The 26,247-nt window shown below is 40.7% G+C and overlaps 1 protein-coding gene across 1 annotated transcript in view; it reads right to left on the reverse strand.

Moving 5' to 3' along the window:
• The window catches only part of nek7 (NIMA-related kinase 7), a 68,879-nt gene extending 46,737 nt beyond the window's left edge, over positions 1-22,142 (reverse strand). The window contains exon 1 of the mRNA XM_074668951.1: positions 21,790-22,142. The gene's annotated coding sequence lies outside the window, so the exon portion shown is untranslated. The remainder of the gene's footprint in view (positions 1-21,789) is intronic.
• Positions 22,143-26,247: the final 4,105 nt, after the last annotated feature.

Below are 26,247 nucleotides of genomic sequence, written 5' to 3' on the forward strand. Positions count from 1 at the left end.
CATGGGGATTTTGTTACCATATAAAGCTCGAGCCCATTAGTGAGCCTGGCTGGCTGACTGTTGTGGCATTTTGATTTTAGTATCACAGGGGACATAACAAGTCATCCACCCGGGCGCCCTCCCTGCCTCTCGCTGTGATTCTTTGCACTTCAGCCTCGTGTTTTGTTAGATTGGTGCTGGCACCCTCGCTCCTCTCCCTAGCCCTCTTGTGTTTCTGACTGTCTACGTGTCAAAATAACCAGGGGGCATCCCAGCTCCCTGACGTTGTTTCGCCCTCCCACATCCCACGTTAACGAGATCAATTAAGACTGCCACGTCAGATTAACACATGCCAGGAAACGGCACAATTAACGGAGCTAACTCAATCAAACGAGGCCGGGTCACGCTCTCGGGGCGCACGTTCACACGCAGTTCAAGTAATGTGCAACCAATCAAAAGCAGAGCCTTATCCTAGTGACTGCACTGATTGATTTCAACTTTCATCACTTGAACCTTAAATCCACAAAATCTCTCGCTCCATAGACTCTATCTTTGATCGTCTCTAATCCACAGAGGATCCTTTTCTTGTAGCACGAAGGGGGTTTTGATTTGAGAAACATTTGGCACAAAAACTCAAGGTAACTCTGCCTGCCTTTCTACCATGGATATAGGACATGTTGGTAGGCTGACTGTCCAGGATTTTGGCAACAATGAGGGTGAAGTACCACTCAGAGTGTTTGTTGGTATCTCATAGTGGCAGAGTGAATATTTACTCAAATTAACTTAAAAAGAAGAAAAAGTTGACAAATTACCCACAACCGCTCCCACCATATCTACAATACAAGCTGTCAGCTGTGATAGATCATTTCTCTGCAGCTAAAAATCTGCTACGTCTTCAGTATACGAGCTAGCAAGAACAGCATTTATCTTCCTGACAAACTGATGGCTGTTTCTCTGTTGGGGAAAAGAAAAAAAAACTCCCCACTCAGACCACCAACCACTCAGTGTAAACAAACCCAGTTTTCTGACTGTGTTCCATCTAATGTGAGACTGCAGGCTGACATTCTCACAGCAGGCCCAATCACACGTAGGTAATTATACCATACAGGAGGGAAGGGAGAGACAATGAGGCAGAACAAGAGGAGGGAAGAAATGGATATTAACTATTCAGCAGTCTTCTTTGTTCTCACATTTCCAGCACACTTCTCATTTGTTAATTTGATTTTTTTTCTTTCCACTTACTTGAGACACATCTCTCACCTTCTTCAATCACTTATCTCAAATCTGTGTTTCCTATTTATGTTCCTGTGGCATATTTTTATGTTCCTGTGGCTGTCTGTTTAGTTTAGCACTAAGCAGACAGCTAGAGTTTAGAAAGACTGTCACTATGAGCTGCAGTTCCCTTGATGACCATGAAGTGTTGGCTCCTATCAGGAATCCAAACTTTAGTTAATACAACTATTTTCCCCTGGGTTTTTCTACTGCAACCCTAAACTGAAACTTTGAACTGTGTCTTAAATTGTATGCACTCCTTACATTTACAGCGATGGGCTATATACGCTATTCAATGGTTCAAAATGAGGCAAGCCAGAGTTTTTGAGCCACTCATTCAATAACTCTCTCTATTTTTCTACCCAAGTCTAAGACATGCACGGTATCCAGGAGGATGTGTATGTGTTTGGTCAACAAAACAAAACACCTTTACCCTCATTAGTCAGTACCAGTATGCCAACAACAAATTCTTAACCCTGTAAAGCCTGAACTGTCAAAAAAAGCTAGACAATTCCACTTTTTTGAGATTAGATGTTTATAATATCTTTAACAAAATCCACAAAAAGTATTGCTGTTTCATTTCATGATATTTCTGTATCATATTTGACAAATTGGGCAGTTTTGGCAACTTTTTTAGTAGATTTATAAATAAATATGCATTATTTCAATGCAGCAAATACCAATTTAAAAAAAGAGTAACAATTTAGATTTTATTTTTACCCCAGCCTCCTAAGAACTAGCAATGATCTCCTTGAAAAATAAGTGTGTGGATAATTTCATGAGAGCAGCCATTTTGAAAAGGGCCAAATAAAACTTTAGCTGCCTGCAAGGGAATGATAATCCACAAGTGGATCAAAAACTTTTCTTTTACATTCTTTTAACAAGTCTACAAGGAAACTATCACGTTGATGAGATAAAGGGCTTTGGCACTTTAGGGTTAATATCCTTATCTTTGTAGACCTGAAATGTTCAAGCTATAGCCAACTAACCACGGCTAGCCTGGGCTGTAGCTTTGTTTTTTGGCAACTGTCATTATGCTCTGCTGCTCTACTATCCGGATGTAAACAAGTACAGTTTACAGAAGACTTTCCATTCCACAGCAAGGTTTGAAAGTATTTTGGGTTTAAGGGTGGAGGTAAGGTGTTTATTGGCTGGACAACAACATGAAGCCAGCGCAGGCAAGTGAATTTGCTGAGTGTTGGCTCTGCTAACAATAGCCGTACTCGGTATACAGCTTTGACCTTGTTTATCCCAGACTCTCTGATCCTGTGTTTAGCCATTTTCAAAAAATGGGCTCGATTGGGACTCTTTTCTGAGCTTTTGTTACCTTTAGTGAAATTTAAATTTCATTGTCAACACCTTTGATGTTATTTAGATCTATCAAAAGGTAGACGACTACTATCATTATCAGTTTTCTCTGCAATACTTAGTTTATTACAGTCCTGCTCTCATCGGCCACTATTCCACATTTCAGAACTGAACTTGCAGTTTGCACTGACTGTGTAAAGCTTCTAAATTATGTTTTATTTTTCTTTGTAAGTTGTTTATTAACCTAAAGTACCCAAAAATGATTCCACTAACGCGTCTTGTTCTTGATATTGATGGTTTTTACTGGACCATAAAAAGGCGCCCTAAAAACAATATCATGCAATGTCGATATAAAAGAGAAAATCTTCAGTCAACTCGGGCAAAACTGAGTGGGAGAAGGCATAAGAGAGGACGGCTCAGCAGGGATGGAGTAGGACAGAGCGGGACAGATGCAGAACTGAGGAAAAAAATGCCAGGAGAGGGGAAAAAAGGAGCTTGTTAGCCCTGATGTGTTCACGGTCCTGCGAGAGACGGTGTGGAGCTGTGCACCACAGAAACTGGCACTGGCTTTAGCTCCTCTTTAATCCCCATTTCCTCCCCTCTGCATTATTCATTTAAAGCAGGAGAAGAGAAAAAACAAAGAGAGAGAGGCGATTATGAAAAAGGTGGATCAAGGCACAGTGGAGGGAACGGGGGATGAGCAGGAAAGTTAAGGGTAAGGGTCCTGGAATGAAGCAGCCCCAAAGAGAAGAAGAGTGCTAAATCAGCTCTCAGTCTGAGGACAATAAGTATGAACAGACTGATGAGCTTCAGTGAAGAAAGAAGGAGAAGATAGGCGTGAGAAAGGAGGTGAAGAGAGGGGTTGGTGGGGGAGTTAAAAAGCAGAAAGGAAAAATATAATGTGACACTATCCGGCCCGGGTGTAAGATGTGAGGGAATCAAAGGCACCTTTGAGGACCAGAAGACGACAGTGAAAGTGCTAGAAGAGTGGTGTCCATGATTACAAGAAGTGGGGAAATCTTTGAGTCTGTGCTCATGAAAGCCCACCCCGGGCCTCGTCTGAAAGCCCGATGATACAGAGAGAGGAAGAAAAGGCAGAAAGAGGAAGAGAAGCGCTAATGATGGAGGGGTCCGGATACTACAGAAGCAGGGCACTCTACAATTCATTTTAATCACTATTCAAAATCATTAGCCCAAATGTGCGAGCACTCCACTTCGGTGGACCGCGAGCCGAGAGAGAGACACGAGCAACTACACCTCAGCGTGTGAGCAGCTCTTTGAGCTCTTTGAATACGACAGTCCAAGACTTGATGGAATAGAGAATGAAAAGAGGAAACTTTATTGTCCTGCAACCGGAAAGGGAAAAAAACACAACATGAAGATGAAAAGAGAAGGCTTTGAAAAGCCAGCCAAACACTTCAGAGTCAAAGTGATCAAACTCTGTCCGTTCATCAAATCTGGTTACAAAAGTATTAACTTCATCAGGATGGAGATCAACTCGAGATTTACAGACATCCCAAACAACAACACCGACATTAGACAGGGGTCATTATTCAACAGGCAGAACACAGGGGGATTAATGGTTACTTCTCTTCAAAATCTACAAATCCATCTTTAATCATTGAATCAAATCAAAATCAGCATGGCTTTACAGAGATACATAGTTTTCTAAAGCAGGGTGTTCTGGGGAGAAGATCAAGATGACCTGTCACTTTATTAGGAACTGCTCATTAACACAAATGTCTAATTAGCCAATCACGTGACAGCAACTTGGTACATTCACACATAGAAACATGATGAAGAAAACCTGCTGAAGTTCAGATGGAGCATCAGAATGGAAAAGAAAGAGGATTTAAGGGACTATGAATGAGGCTTGGCTTTTGTTCTGAGTATTTTACAAACTGCTGATCTACTGGGATTTTCAACCATCTCTAGAATTTACTGAGAATGGCTACAAAAAAAGAGAAACTATCCAGTGAGTGAAAGTTTAAAAATGCAGAAATGCTGGGCAAAGACTGGTTCGAGATGATACAAAGGCAACAGTTATGACGAACACCATCTCTGAGCTAGGAATGGGCATTTCAAGCAAGAGAGCTAATCAACATTGTAACTAATTGAAAATTACTCTAAGATCGTCCCCCGCAAGCCGCTGCTACCACCAACCCACATACATGCACGAACCTGCCAACATTACACTTTGACAAAGATGGAGAGGGCTGTTATGCTCTGCACGTCGATCTTGGGGTGATGAAGCCTACCTTTGACTGTTGATCTGCAGACAGCACCATACTTTCCACTGCCCTTACATGGCTGTGCAAAGATGTTGACAGCTTGTGATATGCTAGACTAACCTTGCACTGTACCTCATTTCCGTTATTTTTTTCAAATGAGTTCCTGCACTTCCCAATCCATATTTCAACATCCCCCCATTCTTGTTTAGGCTATACATTTTCTTAAATGCTGATATTAATAGACCTATCTCATCATGTGACGACACGAGCAGTCAGGTCCTTGTTCATTTATGTCGTCAGTCAGTGTGTGTGTGATCAGCATCATATCCAACCTCATAATTAGAAAGAGTCCACTTTCCTATAAATCCCAAGGAAAACGCTCATTATAGGCAATTTGTGTTGCAGATGCAATAGCAGTGGGGAATAAAAGACGTGGAAGCAAATAAAAAATAAATAAAAAAGCATCCTTCAAAGTGGTCAGTATGAAAGATTCCATTTGCACACATTTCTACTTTTCCCTGACAATGTCTCGGTTTTGATGATCAGTAAGATATTGTTTGTTCACAGCCCGTAAGAAATAATGTTGGGCAAAAAAAGACAAGGGGTGGTCCCGCACCAGAGGACTTCACTCCGGCTGAGCAAATTGGTGACTAAGCGGTCTTTCATGCCCACCCGAGAGAACCGATTGGTCAGCTGGTGGTCTGTCACACCCCGTGAGCTCCTATCCTAGAACTTAACCTCCTCCGGACCAGGTTTACCGTTCAGCATCAGTTAACAGGGCAACGTGTCTGGATAAAAAGAGATCCACATTCGTAGTACAGAAAACCCGAAACTTATCCAGGAAGTTATCTCTCTAAAAGCTAATCCAGCTTCATAGTACAGGCCCCTGGTCTGGCTCCATTCATTATGTCAGTTTTTTTGCTGTGGTCAAGTTAAATATGATCTGATTTGGACACAGTTTGTTTTATTTTTAAAGTCATGGGTCACTGCAGATGGTGTCGGTGCACAACTTTCTGTCCCGCTCGACCTGTTTTTTGTTTTGTTTTTTTGTGAAATCGATGCACAACAGCTCCAGCATCTGACATAAAACTATGATCTGTCGCACACAGGACTAAGCGATCATCACATAAACTATTCAGTTTTTTTTATGTTAATGACTATTTAAATATTTGAAAATCATTGCCCATACCTTCTCTGAACACACAACAAGACCAACCTTGAAGGAAACAAGACAGCAACAGAAGACCACACTGTGTGACCCTCCTGTCTGCTAAGAACAGAAAACTGAGAGTATAATTTACACAAGCTCACCAAAACTGGATCATAGAAGATTGGAGAAACCTTGTCTGGTCTGATGAGCCTCGACTTTTCCCAGGTCTCTGTTGAGTCTATGCCTTGAAACATTAAGACAGTACTGGACTGTAATGTCTTAAATATGGTTAGCTGACACCAGTGATCGGTTTGGGAAAATCAGTACAGGTGATGGAGCTACTTTTGTGCCAGATCGCAACCAAGAGATCGAGCTGACCAGCATCTCCTGTGGTTCACACACAAGAAAAGGACACCCCGCTTCAGAGAAAAAGGACCATCCTTCAGAGGATATTTGTACTTCAATCTTCCAAAAAGGCATAAGTTCTAAGTCATTATTATCAATTCTGATGATGATAAAGTATAATAATACTACTACTAATGAAGTTTTAACAATGTTCTTCCCGTTACAAATATGACTGCAGAGAATTAGCAAATACTCTTTATATGGATTCAATAAGTGTTTGAATAACCTAACTGAATCATTGTTGGCATCTTTGTGATTACATCAAATATATCATTAGTGAATGCTACATCTTGTTTCCTGTCAGCGCACACAGATGAAGGCTGCTTACAGATGCAGATGTTAGCAATTCGCTTTTATTTGTCAGCATATCAATATGTTAAGAGGTGTATTGGCTCTTTTGGAGTTGAGTTTAAAAGGAAGAAGAAGTAAGAAAAGAATAGATACAGAAAGAATAAAGAGTCAAAAAAAGGGTCTGTGTGTGTGTTTGTGTGTGATATCTTTGCCGAGCTCAGACCTTCACCCTCTCCTGAGTGGAAGAAACGCAGCGAAATGATAAAGAAGGGAATTAAGACAAAGAAAACCGCTGAGGTCCATGGGGACACTACAAGGCCAGTGATCCATAATGCTGCTTGCTAACTATTTATAGTCCTCCTTTACATTTTTCACTTTCACATTTTTATAGGCTAATGATTATTTCCCCGCAGAAGTAAATAGCACAGCACAAACAGCCCGTGCTTCATGTGAGGCCTAAATTGATTTATTTGCCAACAATACAAGTAAAAGTAGTGCAGTGCTCTGCTCCGGTGTGCTCACATTTCACCCGCTGCAGCCTCCATAACACATCTGCACTATCACCTGACCCACCATGAGCCAGGAATCCCATTAACTGTGATGAATCCTCCTCTGTCTTCATCTGTGTGTCTCCTTCCCTCTGTGCACACACCTGCACATTTATATTCTTTCTATCTCTGTTTTCCTTTCGCATTTTCAGCCCCGATGTAAAGTAAACATGCCCACCATTGAGGAGAGAGCTCAAGCACATGCAGGTGTTATCCCTTTCTCATTCTCCATCTCTCTCATCCTCCCCTCCTCCTCTCCTCTGTGCTCTGCCTCTCCTATGTGGTGTCGACACGAGCTGGCACGTGCCTAAAAGCCCAGGCCACCTCTGCTCTATTGTCCTGCCCACTCAACAGCGGCACTGACGCTCTCCTGTGGCAAAAGGCCTTTTGTTGCCAGCCTGTCACTTCAGCAGGTGCCTTACAGCAAAAGGCATCAGCCAGCCAGCCAGCCAAGCAGCCAGCCCGAGCCGCTTCGTTAGCACAGCGCTACGTTTGATGTGCTCATTTCATCAGCCGGGAGACGGCAGCCAAGGAGGATGCTAATAATCACTTGAAAAACAAAAACATTCCACTCAAGCTTGTAAAAGATAAACTCCAATTTCAATGATAAAAGAAGAGTGACAGACAGGCATGGTACCAGTCACAAAAAGACCGCCAGACACGCTATCCCTCTCTCTTTTCTCCTTCAGCACCCTCCTCTTTGTAGGTAAAACCAATTCATTCTGTCAATCACTGAGAATAAACAAGGATTATTGACAAATTGCTGACTGAGTAAGTGAAAACAAAATCATGTGGACAAAGCATGCAAAGACAGAGCTGCGTTAAAGACAGCTGTGTGATCCCTTTAGAAAGCAGCTTAGTGTGTGTGAAGATCTGGTTGTATGAAGAGGAGAACCCCCCAGGCGTTCAGGAGAGGGGACCCTGGGGGTTTGGGCTATGTCTGCACACCCTCACTACGTTCACAGACATTCAGAATGTCACACCTTAGCTTGAATGGTATATCTACGCAGAGTATGTAAAAGGAGTCAGGATCACTTTGTTCAAGTCTGATCAAGATAACGATGCCGTAAGACTTTGGGATGTTTGAGGGACCTTAAGGTTGTTAAAGGGTTTCACATTAAGATACAGGATGTGTGACTGTAGTTGACCAAATAATTAAGTGTCCTCATCCTGGAAGTCCTAGCAGCACTAGAATAACAAGCGGGCTAAATGTATCATTAATATTTTTAGTACAATATGCTCCTTTGTAAGATCATATGTTGAGGCTAAGCCGTCTTAATGCTATAAAGCTCTACAACCTTGATGTAAACAAACACAGGTAGGGACGGGTACCTTTCACATTTGAAACAATACGGTATCGATTCCTGGTACCTGGCAATCAGTATCAGTACTCAATGGTACCAATTTTCGGTACCATTGAATCCATTTGTTTAATAATGAAATGTAAATTCTTTTTAATTTAACATGTTTATTCTTCAACCTTTCAATGCTGTGTTTATGTCCAGCATGGAAAATCACCTACTCTTCCACTCCCTCACAGTCACAAGGATGCATTTAGGTATCTAAACATGGTATCTTTTGATTTGACCTGAATCGGTACCCGGTACTTTTGATAGAATTCGGTCTGTACCTATAAAAGTACCTGATTCGTAGATCAAGTTGTGCATCTACATAGGTGTTAATAAGCAAAGAGGACTTAAGGCAGATGGTGCTTGCTCTGTAAGCATTAGCCACACTCAGAAAATTAATTTGACATTATCTGTACAGACTGCTCTAATGTTTAGCCGTGTTCAAAGAACAGGTTCAATTTTGACTGTTGTTGGTGACTCAGAAGTTTTGAGTAAAAATGACTAGGAACTTAGCAGCTTTGAATGAGTGTTACATAAAGTTGCACTTAGTCCAAATAATTGTTCAATTACAAAAAAATATCAGAAATAAGTGGGCACTTGAAGCTGGGAACTAGCTTTTGACCCCCAATCCACTTACAAAATTGCCAGTCCAGTAGCAGTTGACAAGCTATTCAATTTCTTTACTGTAATTTTAGGAGTGGTGCAATTGTCAAGGATGCATGTGTGTCAAAATGCAAAGACGCAACCGCATCAGTTTGGACCATTTAGTTTGAGTCACCACAACTGTACAGCACTGAGGGGTTGGTTCTCCTTTATTTCAGTGTGAAAACTTTCTAAGACATTCTTTAAATGAGCCATAGTCTGAGTACAAACTAAGCAAAACATGCTCCCATCAGTGGGGATTTTGGTTTTTAGTTTCGTAAAAGCAGCTTTTTGGGGTACGTTCAGGAGCTCACCTCTCAGTTCATTTGAACCTTTGAACTAAATACCCACACCCAGAATTACACACAACTGCATGACAAACCTCCCAAGGCTTTGGGTTGCATTAGAGCCCTGTGGCAATAACTCAAGCTCTTTCACAATGCAAAAACAGAGCACTGCACAGAGAAGAGCAGAGCAGAGCAGCCCCCAGGACCAGCGAGGGCTTTGTTTGTTAGCCATGTCACTTACTGACCACCAAATTAGCTTCATCACCTCTGGCACCAGGATATAGGATGTGACAGTCACTACCATGGGGCTGGGGCTCTCTCTGTCTGCATGGCTACCGGGCTTATAAAGACATAAAACATGGACAAATTGGGTAAAAGAAATTAAAAATAAGTTTTTTTTTCTAATTTAAATGAAGCATTTTTTAAAACTGGATTTCCATGAAGCGTCTGGTCTTCCTCAGTGCAGTACAGCTTTGTTTCCTGAAGCTCATGATCAGACTTTAAGAAGACAACAGATGCGAGCATCATCTTCTGGGCGGTGTTCTGATTCTGAATTACATTACCATTCTGTCTCTTATGTCCTATTAATATCTATAAAGGAAGAGATGGAGCTGCAAGAGAGGAGGAGGTCTCTTGACGTGGCCTGTGTGAACTAAAAATTGCACAAAAGCAAACAACCAGCGTTTACAGAAACTTGTTTATGATGCGGTTAGAGAACAAACATGTTAGGGCAAAGGAGGCCAGAATACACGGAAGACGAAATGCGTCACTTACTGTTGAGACATGGAAGGAGATCACAAAGATTCAAAACCTAACACTATCAAATCTGTTTTTATTCTAAACCAGCATAAGTGTCTTCTTCCCAGCATGCATTTCTGGCTTTGACTGGGTTGTAGGATAGCTATGATAAAGCAGAAACCGCTGACCCATCTCTGTGTTGTTTGGAGATGATGAGGCCTGTCATTTGAGTTTCTCATGTATGAAACAACCATCAAAAAACATCTGGTGAATTTAGTTTAGTTTCCCTTCACACAGAACCAGCGCTCTCTCTCAAACCTCTTTCAAGCAGCTTTTTTTTCTCCCCACTTCTCCCTGGATAGTTTGAAGCAGTTACCCTGCGTCAGCATCGAAGTTAGACTAAGAGGAAATGACAAGAGCAAGATGTCCAAATCATTAGTAATGTGAGAGGAGCAGTTCCCAGGCATGTCTCGTTACATAGCTGAGTGCTAACGTGAGGGCTGAAGGCTCATGTTAGGGCTGTTCTGGACCTGAGCCTTCTCATGTGCAGAGTGAGGGACGGGGTAAGGGACCCCAACCCTGCAGCCTCTATAGGGTTTGTGGTGGGAACATCTTATGGACTGTGAACCTGGAACAATTTCAGAGCTCAGTTGTTCTGATTGAAACGCAGACACATTAGTTCACATGAATGTGGATGATTGTAAAGAATACACACTAATAGTAGCCCCATGAGAATGTGGCTCCAGAAAAATCAGGATTGGCTGTGGCTCTGGATGGTTTCAGACTGCTGTGGCTTCTGCGGTGGGCCCTGCTGGCCGCTGCACACACGCACGCACAATATTCTAACCAGATCCAGAGCAGTACCACTCAATCAGAGGTCAAACACAGTACCTTTTCTGTGTATGAGCATGCATGTAGACCCAAAAGGTTGCTATCCTGCTGAGGCAATGACTCTTTAAAATGAATTAGGTATGGCACTACAAGTTTTGGAGCAATAAAACAATACAAACCTAAGATTTTAAAGCAGAAAGAGATGGCTTTACACTGCAGCTGCTTTGGCTTCCATTTTTTCTTGTTTGGTCTGGTGCAGCCCACATCCATACAACGCGATAAACATGCACAACCCCCCCCCCCTCCACTTGCCAGAAGGTAAATTGATTCAGAGGATTTGCTGAACTGATATTTAATTAGACAAGGAAATATTGCGATGCATCAATTTATCTTTATTTTTACCCACCCCTAAGAAGTACCAGGATTTTTAAGTCCCAGGAACTGTTCTAAGGAACTAAATGGTTCCTGTAGCTCATGTCATTCTCACCATGGTCCGAGGTGAGAGTAAGATAAAGGTAATTGCATGGCACTGCCTGACCTCTCGGCACTTGGAGGAGATTTATCATGTGCTGTTTTGGACCCTTCTTTATGGCACTGCAAATTGATTTGTGGAACTGTCACTTGTGATAAAGACAAGTACTAGAAGCAACTAGGGAGTTAAGATTTTAAAAGCTATGCATATAGCATCTCTGTCAACTGGGGACTTTAAGCTGAATGCATCAGTAGCAAGCCATATTAGATAATCATTAAATACGTATCTCATCTACCTTTTTGACATTTCTATAAACATGTAAACTAGGAAGAGTTCTTGAGGACTACTTCCGTAAGTCTCCGGTTTGTAGGGTCCCCTTTCAAAGTGTAACACCGGAAGTTGACAGATACACATTTGTGCTAACGTTAAGGAGTTATAAATTAAAGTGAATTACAGTTGTGTGTGAAATTATTATAAATGGTGGTTGAAATAAAAACACTGCAGGTATTCTACCATTCGGAAACAATTAGCATTGCAGCACCTGCTCCTTAAAGTTCCTGGATCTTCGGATACTACAACCCCCTAGTTCCTGTTGTCCACTCACATAGAGTTCCTCAAATGGTCCACAATCCAGACTGGATATGTTTGAAAAAGAGCTGAAACTCTGGTGCTATAGTAATAGAGATTGAAGAATTAATGAGATTAATACTTAGCAAATGTTAAAAGTACAACATATTTAGTACGTCTACAGTCAAAGATGACATTCAAGTTGATGATGATGTGAATCTATTGATCAGAGGCTGAAGTAGGTTTTTTAATATTTTAAATTTGGATGTAAGGAAATAGAAACTGTGTGATGATTTATAACAAGGGCTCAGACAGGCATACGTTGTTCATTTGTAGACATCTGGCTCTGTCTGAGGAGTAGGTGTATGTTTGAGGAAAACTTGGAACTTGAAATAAATCAGAAGAAAGCAACCTTTGAAAAGCCAGGCAACATTTTTGGTGCAGGAAGGAATGAAACCTGCTGATTTTTATGCCTTTACCAACCACTTGTCAATTAAGCCTCGATCTCTAAGAAGAATATGTCTATGTTTATTTTCTGTGTACAACTGATGATTCCATGGCTCAAAACTGCACAAAAATCCAAACAGAAACAAATGAACTAACAACAATGTGAACACAACACGAATGCGGGCGGACACACAAATGCACACACAATGAGTTCAACGTTTATTCTTATTCCTCCGGCACTCATCCTTCTTTGCATGAGTGCATCATCCGACACACCGACAGAATCTTAGTATGTGTGCGAGAGTGTGTGTAAGGAGCTGACGATCGGAGAATAAGGCTGCCCCTAAGGGGTCGCACCTCTCTCCGCTCCAGCCCCCCCCCCACCCCTATCCCCCCTCTATGCCCTGTGCCTGCAGGGATTTCCCTTTTCAGTTCAGGAGAGATGTCAGACCTGTTCCACCATCCCTCACACAGAGACTGGACTCAGCCCCCCCTTCATATAACATCTGTAAAAGTCAACAAATCTGGATTATTTCTGGATACAGGAGCAAAGAGGAGCTTAGCAAGGCCATGGCTAGATCAGAATATCTTCAACTTATCTTCAGAGGCAATACTTCTTCATTTTGATGCAATACTGGTTAAAGCCAAACGATACTGACATGTTAGAATATAGCAACAAAATTTGAACCCTTGCATATCAGAGAGAACATGTGAGCTCTTGTCTTTACTTTTTGTATCTGTACTAGTTAGCCCATCAGTCACTGTGCTGTGCTGTTAGAGGTCCAGGTGTCTCTTTTTCTTAGTCTGTCAACAAAGGACATAAATGTATGTGTATGTTGAAATCTAAAAGGACTAGAAAAATGCTTCAGTATTTGGTGACCGGTGAATGAGGAGAGTTAATAGGACTGGCTGTGACAGAGGGTGGAGCAGAGACACACACACAATTCTGGCACATTCCTGCATGTTTGTAGAGAGCTGTAGATATGTTAATGTGATTTTTGGACAATTAATGATGTGAAACTATCAGAAGATAACTTATTCTTTAATTTCATTGCTTTGTTTTCTTCACCTTCACCTCTCTTCTCTCTTTACTGCCTCACCTCTCGCTCCTTCGTTGTCTGCAGCAGTTTTAGGTAAAATATAACTGAAGATCTTGTTTTTACTTTGAGTGCTTTGAATGTAAATCACAGAGTTTCAAAGCACATAATATGAAAAAGTATTGATTATTCAAATTGTGGACAACCTTTGAGTTTCAAAAACCTTGTTTAAAGGCACAGACTGTTCTGCAACCACAACAATCATCCTACTCGAGAGTTGAATTTAAATCACCAACCAGAATAAGAAATTAAAGAGTACAATAATCATCCCTGTACTTATCCTTTGAATAAAAATTGTAAGCTAGTGATTAAACAGGACTCCTGGTTTCTTCCAATCAATCCCAAAATAGAGCTGACAATGACCAGAAAATGAAGACAGGACTCACTGTGAATGCAGAGCCAGAGGAAACAGAAAGCACAGCAGAGAAGAGGAGAGAGAAAACAGCTCCACAACAGGAGTTGAAAGCAGCTAAATCAGATAGGTCTTCCCTGCCTCCTGCACATATTAGAATATTAATATTAATGAAACTTCCTGTCCCCCCTCCTCCCTCCCTCTGTTTTCCCCCTCAGACGATTTGAACATGAAAAACTTAAAAAGCGAAAATTCCAGGAGTTGCGTATCACAGTTTGACCCGGAGCCACACAGCAGACACCAACCATGACAGACTCGCTGTTCAAAGCAAGCGGGAGCTGCTTTCATCAGGGGATCCTGGTGTTTTTTTTTACAGTGTGACACCACCAGCCAGTGCCATCTGCCTTTTTCTAAAATCGGAACTTCAAGATGTGCTTCCTGCTCGTGTGTTGTTTTTAGGTGGGCCCGGCGTCACGCAGACTTTTGCTGCTCTGCTGTTTGCTGACTGCTGTTTACAGCCAAACCCCGCAGTGTGGCGCAGAGTTAAATATTCACTGTTAAACTGTCAAGCCAGAACTGTTTGGGAACCCAGCCAGGCTTTCTCAGTACAGTAACACTGGATGCTCCGCTCCTTTAAACCCAGCCAAAGTAAATCAATCACGTCTCCCTCAGCCAATCCAGACACACACCAGCCTCCTGCATGTCCCGCCTCCTGGCACACCCCCACTTTCTGAAATGCCAAGACTCCTTGGGACCACTTCATTAAGTCCCTCTCCTTCATTCATTCTTTAAGTCTTTATCATCTATGCTATGCAAAAAACATAACTATTCATATCGTTTGCACTTAAAAGACACCTCTGCTCCAGGCCTGAGTGAGCCACTGCTGACTCCTGATTTCTGCCTTCAGACATCTGCAAAATATTTTTATTCGGTGCCCCAATACCGCACTGGCAAAGGTCTCTCATCCTTGGCTTGGCAAGACTTCTAACAGAGCCAGCCGGCAGCGCCATACAGGCCTAACCCCTGCTGCTGCAGCTTCCTGCTGCTCCGAGGGAGTCAGGCTGCCTGCCTCCCGTTGACTGTGGGCCAGGCCGGGCAGAGAGGAGGAGGCTGCGGGTAGAGAGGACCCCCCTGGAGAGAGGAGCAGAGGCGAGAATGGGGGACAGGCTGAGAGTCACAGAGGTTGAGGGATGGAAAAAGAGAAGAAGAGGTGAGGAGGAGGGAAAGGGGGATGGTAAGCATGAGGAAGTGAGAGTCTGAGACAAGAAGCAAGAATACGGGGAGAGAAGAGATGGGTGGCATGGACGTGGAACAGCAGCGAGACAAAGGGGCTGGAGGGCAGGTTAGGCAGCAGGAGTTGAGGGGAGCTTCTCATTATGACTCCTCTTCCTTCTTCATGCCCCCAGGCCTTGACCACAACCTCAAAGCCCCGAGCCCGGCCAAGAGACCAGGGGGACCGAGGAACACTGCTGTGAGTCAGGGTACAAACACAGACCGGGGAGGGGAGGGGGAGGAAGACATCCAGAGCGCCCGAACGAGGCAGCGTGATGGAAAATAAAAAGGAGAGGGATTTAACGAATGAAAGGGTGTGCTAAAAGTCATTTAAGAGGCATTTACTGCAGAGAAGACATAACTAATACTTGTGCTTCCTACACAGCACAAGTTAAACCACATGTACTGCACCGCAATAAAATAAATGCACGAAATAAAGCCAGCATGACAACCTTTCCTTAAGTCATTTCTTATCACATTTTGGTAGTGTCACATATGACACAGCACAATATCTACAACGAGAAAATCTGTTGGAAATATGGACAGGTATGAGTTGAACATGTTTGTTTGTTACCTCAGCAGAGGAGGTTATGTTTTTGGGAGAGTTTGTCTGTTTGTTTGTCAGTGAACAACATAACTCAAAAAGTAACTAACGGATCTTGATGAAATTTTCAGGAAATGTTCAAAATGGAACAAGGAAGACATGATTACATTTTGGAGGTGACCCGAATCACCTTCTGGGTCCAGGAATTTTTTTAAAGGATTCTTTATCATTGGGAGATAGGGACGTTTTCACCATATGTGTATATAACTCCATCATAAATGGTCGGATTGCTTTGCAAAAGCATACAAGAGAAGGTCACCATAATTTCTGACAGATGTACAAGTACGATCCAGATCCTGGCAATATTCTGGATACTAAGATCCAGAATATGAAATATGGGTCGTCATAATTTTCAACACTGTCAGGAAACAAATTATCGTACAAACCTGCAACTAACACCAAATTTAACAGACAGTCTGCTGAAAGGGAGTATAACATTAAAGTAGGACTTAAGTGTTGCATGACAATCACAATGCGCTTGGCGGAGGTCTGTGCTCTCTCAGTGCTTCTCTAGTTTGTTAGTTATTCTAAGAAATTTCATTAAAATGTAGATGGAACAGCCTTTAACACTACTTGTAGCTGCAAACCTCCTCCAGGGACAATGTAAACAGAAATTATTTCAGTTTAACATTAAAAGTTTAACAGCACTGATGATAGTCTTCATTTTTGAGGTGCCTTAGCTGGCCCTTTCTCCAGATTAACTCACAGTGTCACACGAAAAAAAAACAAAAAAAAAAACACAGAAATAAAAAGCAAACGATACAAAAGTGAAAAGAGAGATTGTGAAAAGTCCCCAGCATTTCTCACCGAGAAGAGGGAGGGTGAAACCGACAGTGTGTCAAAACAAAATGCTCTCATACAAATTTGTTATCTTCTGCAGCAAATCCCGTGTGAAACATTAACGCTCATTTGTGATGAGGCTGGAACAAACGCCCATAGCACAGTCAGCAAGCAACAAAAAATAAATCAAGAAATAAAAAAATAAACCTTCTTCTGTTCATGAGTGCAAATTCATTCTGCTTTTGTCTCATCTCATGACAAATGCATCCTGTCACTGTCACTGATGTGATGTTTACAGTGGCACATAGCATCTTGTAATTATTCTGTGAAAGTGGATTTGTATCCTGAGGGATTAGGATTTTTTGCGTGTGGGTAATCAAAGCAGATAGAGACGGAGAGGGGACGAGTGGAGAGTGATCTCAATTTTTTTTTTTTTAAAGATGCCAGCGAGGATTAGGTTTCTTTAGTTGGATGGTAATAAACAGCTGCATGTACCAAAACTGAAGACACAGTTCACATCGTATTGTGGGGCATCGTTTTGGTCAGAGATGCTTGCAGTGAAACTGATTTTGAAATAATTTTTAAAAATAGCATTAGTAAATGGCTCATGGTTTGTTTTTTTCTCATCTTACCTTTCAGAATGCTATTATTAGGTATTTTAAGGCAGTTTATGTCTTCGTTTTAATTTTTTGCCTATGAAAAGCACTCATCGGGGGGTTTATTATTCATAACTTTATTACATCAATATATCTCTTCAGAGCATGGTGAGAAAGCCAAATACAAACAAAAAAGAATAAAGAAGAAGGGAAAATCATCAGCCATTTTCCAGCGAAATAAACCACTGATACTGTACGGTCATGGCACAAGCTGACCCAGGGGCACTCAAAGCGTTTCACAAACTTTAAACAGGGTCTTAGGTCAGTAATTTTTTGTGTTTGCATGTCTTTGTAGTCTGTTTCCCCCCGGAGCACTTCAGAGCCCATTGAGAAAAGGCATCAATGCCACAGTGAAATTGAGAACTTTCACGTGACATGGGCAGCCGTGAGGCATCCTCCAAGGATCTCTGAATGCGTGAAACATCAGTGACCCTTCTTAAGAAAGAAAGGAGATGGATATGAAAAATATTGACTGGCTGGCTGTTTAAGAGGAGTGTGAGAAGCTGCTTAGACAGCCCACTCTCATTGCCAAAGACCTTACTCTAAACTCTAAACCAAACTGAGCCTGGAAAGGAAAAACTGGAATCCTAATTCTTCAGAGGGAGGCTTCACGCTTCCATTTCGTTTTTCTTACTTTTTAATATTGATAATAAAACAACTAATGACCAAGACAAGTGCATTTCATTGCTTTCATTCTGCACAGTGGTCTGCTACCTTTGCCAGCATCATTTCTGTACAATGTGCGGCCTTGGTCTTTGACATCATGCAAAAGACAGTGTTTAATGTAGCTCAAAAAATGGCCTTAGGAAGCATCTTCCTTCAAATATGCTTTGTGCAAGAAAAAGATATGAGTTAACATTTTTTGTTCTTTGTGAAACCCGAAGGCAAGATGACTGTTAAAGTGGTCAGATGACAAATGTCTCATCTGATCTTTAATGCAGCAGAGGGGCCGGCTCCGGGGCTAAAACAGGAAACTCTCACAGAATACAGCGATTTGGTAAATTCCACAGCGCTAAATCACTGCTCTGGGTGCTGCAGATTCCTCCACACCAATGAAAGGCATTTGAGGTCTCACTCTGAATGTCTGTGTGGTAGGAAGGCTTCCTGCTATTAAAGCTGTGCTAATAAAGACACAAAAAGACGAGGCTAATGGGTATGCTTGTACAACCTGCGCTAAAACAGAGGAAAATTTGGAATTTTCTCACCGTTTTTGTACATTTTTGTGGCCTAAAATTTCTGATTTGTGGACGTATTTTTAATTAAACTACACAAGAATGTGAAAATTATATTACTATTACTATTACAAATAGTAGCAACTTTCTTGATGCTGATCCTAAAAGTCTCTTGAAGTCACAAGATTAAAAAAACATGCTTATTTGTAGACTTAAAAAATCAAACCCACTTAAATCTTTAAAAGATCAAGAGAGAAAAGGTTTTAAATATTGGTAAGAAAGGCAAAACACTCTTACACAAAGAGAATCAACACAGTATTCATTATATTAACTCTTTAAAACTCTTCCTTTTAGCTGCTACACCAGTTTAACCAGTAATAGACTAGGAGGATTACCACTGTACAATGCTTCTTTGAGATCAATGCTACACGTACATCGCTGACACACAAACAGCCTGATGTCAGACGAAAGTGTCCTTACAGGAGTTTAACTACTAAACCAAAACACAAACACATCCTCCTAAGAAGGCAGGCTTCTGTCTCATTTGATGTACACACTATAAATGAATGACGGAGTGTTTCGTGAAATCAGTGAAGTCTCTTTTCTACACCAGTTATGACATCGTCACCTTCTACTCCACTCTTTATTCGTCCCTTACGACCAGATCCAAACAACAAAACCAGGCAAAACAATTAAGTTTTGCCAGCACCTGTCAAAAGTATCCCACCCCTCATCAGCTAAAATTCAAAGCGGGATGTACTGGCAGAAATCCCTCACCACAGAGACTGATGCAAACATTTGGCAGCCATTTGCTGATCATCCGGTTCGTGACACATTCCTTGATAGTCAACTTCACAGAGCCAGCCGGTGTTCATCTCCATCACCTGATGACGCTGGCAGACTCAAGCCTGTTGTCTTTGACGATGATCGGATGAGGCAACGCAGAAGTGAGTAATAATTGGGTCAACAAGGTATGTCAGTTCCCACTAACTCTCGTCTGAATCATCTCTCTGCAGCCGAGCCAAATGTGATGGTATGACGCCTGAAATATTTGGCTGTGATAGGCAGCGACAGCAACATGGCATGAGATACTGTTTTTCAACTTATGCTGGAGTCCCAAAATGTGACGGCCCAGGAGAGACAAAGCTTTGTCAACACACCTGCACAGATAAGCTCAGCATGATTCCTACTTATCCAATTTTGAGTAGTGTTTCTTTTTTTTTGCAAGGTTTTATTCTTCAAATGTTTATTTTTGAACATACAAGCTTTTACAAACTGTCCCACTCAAGTCTGAACAGGACTCTTAATGCACTCACTACCTAAAGGTTTTGCAATAACCTTTCTGACTCACAGAAAAAGCAGTGAGTCACACTCGGAAAACTCTGTTTTCTCAAAAAAACACAATTCTTGATTTATTTTTCTTTTAAATACACCATTTCTTTCCACAGATCAGTTACTTTCCTCCAAATAAATTCTGTATACCATGCCATAACTCTTATGGTGTTTAACAGCTGGAGGCAACACGAGAGCCAAGACCTGTTCCAGGCTTGATGGGCCGGAAACCATTAACATTCTTACTCTCTACGCATATTTACTTGATTTCCCCATTAAAAAGAAGACTTCAGAAAAACAATAAGCTCAGTGGTAGCTTTTGTATATTGTCTAACGGTTTGGAAGAAAAATACATTTATCCAGTCTGAAACTGAACTGAAACATGTTTTTTAGAAAGTAAAGTCACTACATAGGTGAAAATAAGGCACAATCTAAATGAACCAATTCAAAGTCACATTTGTTCCTCTCTTTACTCAACACTGGCACAAAACCAAAAAGCAAATAAACATAAGCCAATTCAAACATTGTAACAATCATGTTACCTGACAAAATTCAGGAAACAGTACGATGAGTAGATGAGCTTTCAGTTCTCTACTTGGGAATTATTGTGACGTACTTAATTTGTGCCATTTATATGTGAATGTGAGTCTAAAGCAAGCATGTCCAAAGTCAGATCAAGGGGCCTATCATGGCCCAAGATCCATTTTCATACAGCCCCCAGCTTTCATCTTACAAAGCAGGCACTGAGATGAATTATATTCTAAATTTTGTGTATATTTACACTTCCTTTTTAGAGCTCAAACAAAACCAAAGTTTATCTGGTAACATCTCACTATGGACTATGCATAAGCTACTTGTATAAAGCTTAAGTGGTGTACATCTTGCAGAAACTCAACTCTTACAGCTAATTTGTTTACATGAATGTATTGCCATGGTGTAAAAGGTGTTTCATTAACATTCTGACAACAACAAAAAAAAACACATTATAGGGCACAAGACTAGATTCAATTTATAGAATTATGCAGCAAATATTGAAAATGGTGCATTAAAATAAACCAGGATGCAGGATAAGATATATTGGGGGCTACAAATGTTGCTTGCAGGTCAAAACAGTCTTAAAACCACTCAAAAAAATCATAAAAAATTCCAGATCCTAATCCTGCTATAAAAAAACACTGACATATTTATCCTATATTGCCCCCTAATGATTAACATTTTTTTATGTTAACACAGCACGTAATACTACAGAAATCGGACCACTTATCATCTGGTATCAATACACAATACACATGACAATAAGTTACAAATTAGAGTTACTGGTTCTTAGTCTTTTTCACAAAACCAAATGTGTCCCTCTGAAAAATCATTGGACACCCCTGGTTTAATTGAAGCACATTTAGTGTTTAGCCCCACAAAGCAGATGCTCCACAAGCTTACCACTTGACTTACAACCTCTTTCTGACAGAAACTTGTCTCAACTTTGAGGTTAGAAGCCACAAAAGCACTAGGATGGCCTTACAAGGGAGTAATTACACAGTAGCTACACTACAACGTTACTGTAATGCTGTAGCATGGCATGACTAATGGCAACTTCATCTGGCTAGTAGCACGTTTACTAACAGGTCTAACCACACAACTTTGAGGGCAGTGAAGACACATTTGACTAAAAAATAAAGACATTTCCTCGCGCAATTTTAATTTTTTACAGTCAGCGTCAACTTTACGTGTTTACAACGTGCATCCAACTGGGTAGTGAAAGTTAGCAATTCAGCTTGCTAGTAGGCTAACAGGCTAACTCTACAAGCTAGCGAACTTCGTAGAAAGTTCTAAAAGTGTATCAGCATCACTTTAATACAAAATGTCAAACATATTTGAGATGTTTGTGAGTTCATACACTCTCAGTGAAGTGGAATATGACTTTTAGAGTGTTAGGGAGTGTTTTTGTCAGCCGTTAGTATCGTTTCATGGGTTTACTGTCAGCTAACTTAACGGTGTTTCATGACTTACCAGGAAGTGGGAGCCTGTTGGTTTGCTATTCCTTCTTCTTCACGTTGAGACTTTCTGATGATGGTTATGGCGGTTGTCTTTGTTTTGACTTTCCCTTTCTTTCCAAGGTCGCTTTCAGAGAAAAAAAAAAGTTGACTCTGCGGCCCTCTCTTCTTGCGTGGCACTGTTACCCGAGCGTTGAAGCAGGTTTCACGCAGAGGAGAAGAAGAGGGAGAGAGGCAGAGAGGCTGTGCTGTTGTGGAGCCAGTCGAGATGTGTGTACGTGTTTTCAGATGGTCTCCTCTCCACAAGCTAGGCCCCTCTCATCACCACACTCCTGACCCGTGTGCCAGTAATGTAAACAACCCAGCATTCCCGGAGCGCATGGGAGGGGCAAGTGTCAAAGAGTGGAGGGAAGCTGTCAAATACCGCGAGATTCAACAGAGAAACTCAAACTCCAAGCAAAACAACACCTTCCTTCTACTTCTTACTCACTCCCAAGAACATGCACGAACTGCTTAAATTGTGTTTTACGAAAAAGGATTTGATAGAGAGCTAAAAAGTTCAATCAAAGTTAGAACTCTGCAATCACGAGGTAAGATCATCATGTAGGTCCAACCTTAGCAAGGCTTCTTATTGATGGGTCTGATGACCTTTTTGTAGTGAAAGTGGGTCTTTTGAAGTACCTGGAGGCGTGTACAGAGGAATGTCCAGTGGTGGCATGGACCATTGACGTCCAATCACATTGTAAAGCAGACTCTGAAGCAGATTTTTCAAGCAAATCTGTCTGTAAATATATTATTTTCTGCTGTGGAAATGACTGTTTTTGCTTTGGTGTGTATGTTTGGTACTTCCAGACCTAGCATTGTCCCTTATTTTGCTGCTAGGGTTGAACTTGTGTTAAAATCAGCCATAAAATTTATAATATAAGGGCATAGTCTCTGTGACATCACTAATTTGTTCCTGAACAGAGTAGTGAAGCCAACTGTGGCAGGGGCCATATTGAAATTGCTACTTACTAACAGCTTTAGGGTGCCAGACCTGTCAGTCACGTGAGCTGTGCCTCTGGTTGGTTAAACCTGCAATCCTAATATCTCCTAAACTGCTGAGTTATAAAATGTATATATATATATATATATATATATATATATATATATATATATATATATATATATATATATATATATATATATATATATATATATATCACAAAACACTAATTAGACCCTTGCCATTTTTAGAACAAGACTGTAAATATGTTTATCAACGATACAAAAGTCTGTTTTTGGCTTGGTGTGAACATAGTTTCTGTTTCTTCAGCCAGCCTCAAGTAGACACCCAAAGAACTGAGGCTTCTGGCTACATTTTTTTTAACTGGATGGTGCCCTTTGATTGCGACACAATCAGAGCTTTCTCAGCATTTAAATGGTATATCACATGTGTTTGTTTCACACTTTAAATTGGGACATTGGCTACTATAAGGCCCCTATAGAGTTAACCTTGTAAAGCCCTACTAATCTACTAATAGCCAGACAATTCTAATATTTTGGAACTGAGATGTACATAACCCCTTTAACAAAATCCACAAAAATATTGATCCGTCATTTTGTTTAAGATATTTATTTTGTACTACATTTCTTAAATTTGGAGGTTTTGACAATTTTCTTATTAAAGTTTTTAGTAAATATGCACTCTTTCAATGCAGAAAATACTTATTTTAAAAATAGGTAACACTTTATTCTTAATGCAGCCTCTTGAAATTTAGCAATAATTCCCCTGACAAAAAAAGTATGTGGATGATTTCACAAGTGCAGCCATTTTGAAAAGGGACAAAATACAAAATCAGCCTGTAGTGGTGTGATAATCCTCATGGGGGAAGAGTGCTTTTTAAAAAAAAAAAAATTCAAACAGGTAACAGGTAAATAGGGAACTATTTATCATGTTGATGAGATAGAGGACTTTAATATTCATGTATCAAATATGACTCATTCCACAATATAGGGTTGAGCATTGTTAATTTATATTTTTCATTTGTGTTGTTTTACTTTTTGAAATAAAAAAAAATATACACTGCAGTAATAATGATAATATAAAATGTATGTTGCATTCTTATATGAGAAGTTGAAGTAGATGTGATGAGTGCCAACAAAAATAAAATCCTTGGTGTATTTGTATAGTGTATGTGTTTTATCATACAATACACCCAGTGTAGACTATAGCCATTATACAGTGACTCTGCAGTGATAAATTGTTATATAGCAAGAAGATAAACTTCAATATCTAACTAACTCAAGAGTACTAAACACCCCAAAGAGGTGATGATCATCAATGTTTATGAATACAAAAACTTAAGTATTCCATTTTGGCGTCAGTGACATGATACTTGTATTGCAAGTCAGGATGACACTGTATTGCTGTATTATTGGTGTATTTTGCCCCTCCCCTGAAGTGCATGAATATGAAGCTGGGCCACACTAGTCATTCACAGGGCTGGACATGCCCTGCTCGGAGGTGTATTGGAAGCCAGTATAACTTCTTCTTCATCTTAGTGTTAAGTTTTAGTTCTTGACTTTAGATCTAATAGTTTGATAATTTTCAAAATATGAAGCTACCACTAATAAAAAAGTACAGTATTTTCTACTTCAAGTATAGATTGCACATACTGTTAATTACAGTACTAATGGGAAATATTAAAATCTTAAAACAAAAAAAAGATCGGAACAGATCTGTTGGTCTGACTTTGTTCTGAACCAGCATGGTGATTTGTTGAGGGAGAGAGACAGAGGCAGCCAAGTCTTAATGGATTCCCCCAAGCACACATAATAACCTGCACACACTTCCACACACAGCCTTGCTCATTGTCATTACACACATGCATGCAGACTACCCACACATCCCATGACACACACACACACACTCACACACAATCTGTACTTGTGAATATCATGAGGGTTGATTGACAAAAAATGGTATTGCAGATTGACTCGCATGGACAGCGAGAGCATCTGGAATTGATCAGCTTACTTTGCTTTGATAAAAGCTTCAGCGCTGATTTCAGACTGACAATTCAAACACTGCTGATACACAGGAAACACATCTGTCTCCTTCCCTTCCCCATTGTTAATAATCAACAAGTTAGGTGGGGTTGTGTTTTTTCTCCCTACTTCAATAGCCTTTTTTGTTAACCTCACTGCAAATATGGAAAAGGGAGAGATGCCTGGAGTGTAGGATTTTTCCCCCTTTTTCTTCAACAACAGTTGAAGATTAAAAGAAACGTCTCACAGAAATCTGTCAATTCTGTATGTGAATAATGCTGTGTGGAATTTAATGGCATGAGTTATATTGGGTTTCCTCTACACCCACATTTTCTTTCAATAAGATCAATGGCGCTCAGTGACAGATAGGGACGGTCTTTTGTATCTTCAAATTTCAGGTTTCTGAGGGAATAATTAGATGGATGGATGAAAAGTAATGCATCAGTCTACGAAGGGAGCTGCACCCAGAGATCCTCCAGTTCAGCACATGCATGCCTCCACGTCTGTTTGGTGGAAAACTGTTTAATAATTGTGCAGGGGATCCATTGTTCTAAAAGTGGCTCTCTGCACTGATCTGCTGCTTTAAACCAATAGCAAACTTTTTCTGTTCTTTTTGCTGATACTGTTTATTTTAAAGGAGGTGTTCTTTTTTGATTTGCAGGGATATGTTTTGAGCATGAAGCAAGTATTGTCATCCGTTTCACTCTTTTCCCCTTCAAACTTTCCTGCGTCGCTTGCAGGTAACCAGAATGGAAAAGGTTCTCCCTCCAGGGGAAATGTAGAAGGTTGAAGTGCTGGATTTATGGAGGTGCTTTAGACGTTTTACTGTAAACGTGACATTTAACTCTGATGTGTGAGAGCAAATCTTGCTCATGGTTTCAGCTTGTTTTTTAGCCAAAAGATCCTGCTCATAAGAAATTATGTGAGGACTAGGGGTGCACCAATCACAATTTTCTGACTGATCAACAATCTTTAAAAAGCCTGGCCTGCCGATACCAATTTGGGCCGAAACTAATTTTTACTTTTTATTTTTTATAACTGATAGCATATACCTTCAATGTTCCAATCTTATTTTATTGAAAATCATTGAACAATACCAGTGAAACAATAAAATCTTTATGTTTCGACTTTAATAGCCAATAAAGTGTCCTGAGTTTTAGGTCTCAGAGCAAAAAGCAACAATGGCTGGCTGTCAGACCTTCCCGGAGGTATATAAGATCAGTTTCATGTGTAAGGATGGGCCTATCACCAATCTCTGATCTCTGATCACCGATCCCCCTGAATTAAGGAAATTGGCACCAATCGATCTGCGCATGTCTAGTGAGGACAATTATTTTTCATACATTAATAAAAAATGGTACATCAGCATCATTAGCTGATGAATATGAAGAGACAACTAAACACACCTTGAAATCAATCCACAAGTCCTGAGAAAAAGGTGGCT

This window comes from Halichoeres trimaculatus, unplaced genomic scaffold, assembly GCF_033239565.1.
Source record: "Halichoeres trimaculatus isolate MK-OKI-2021-1 unplaced genomic scaffold, fHalTri1.1 fHalTri1_scaffold_4, whole genome shotgun sequence".
In the NCBI taxonomy this organism is placed as follows: Eukaryota; Metazoa; Chordata; class Actinopteri; order Labriformes; family Labridae; genus Halichoeres; species Halichoeres trimaculatus.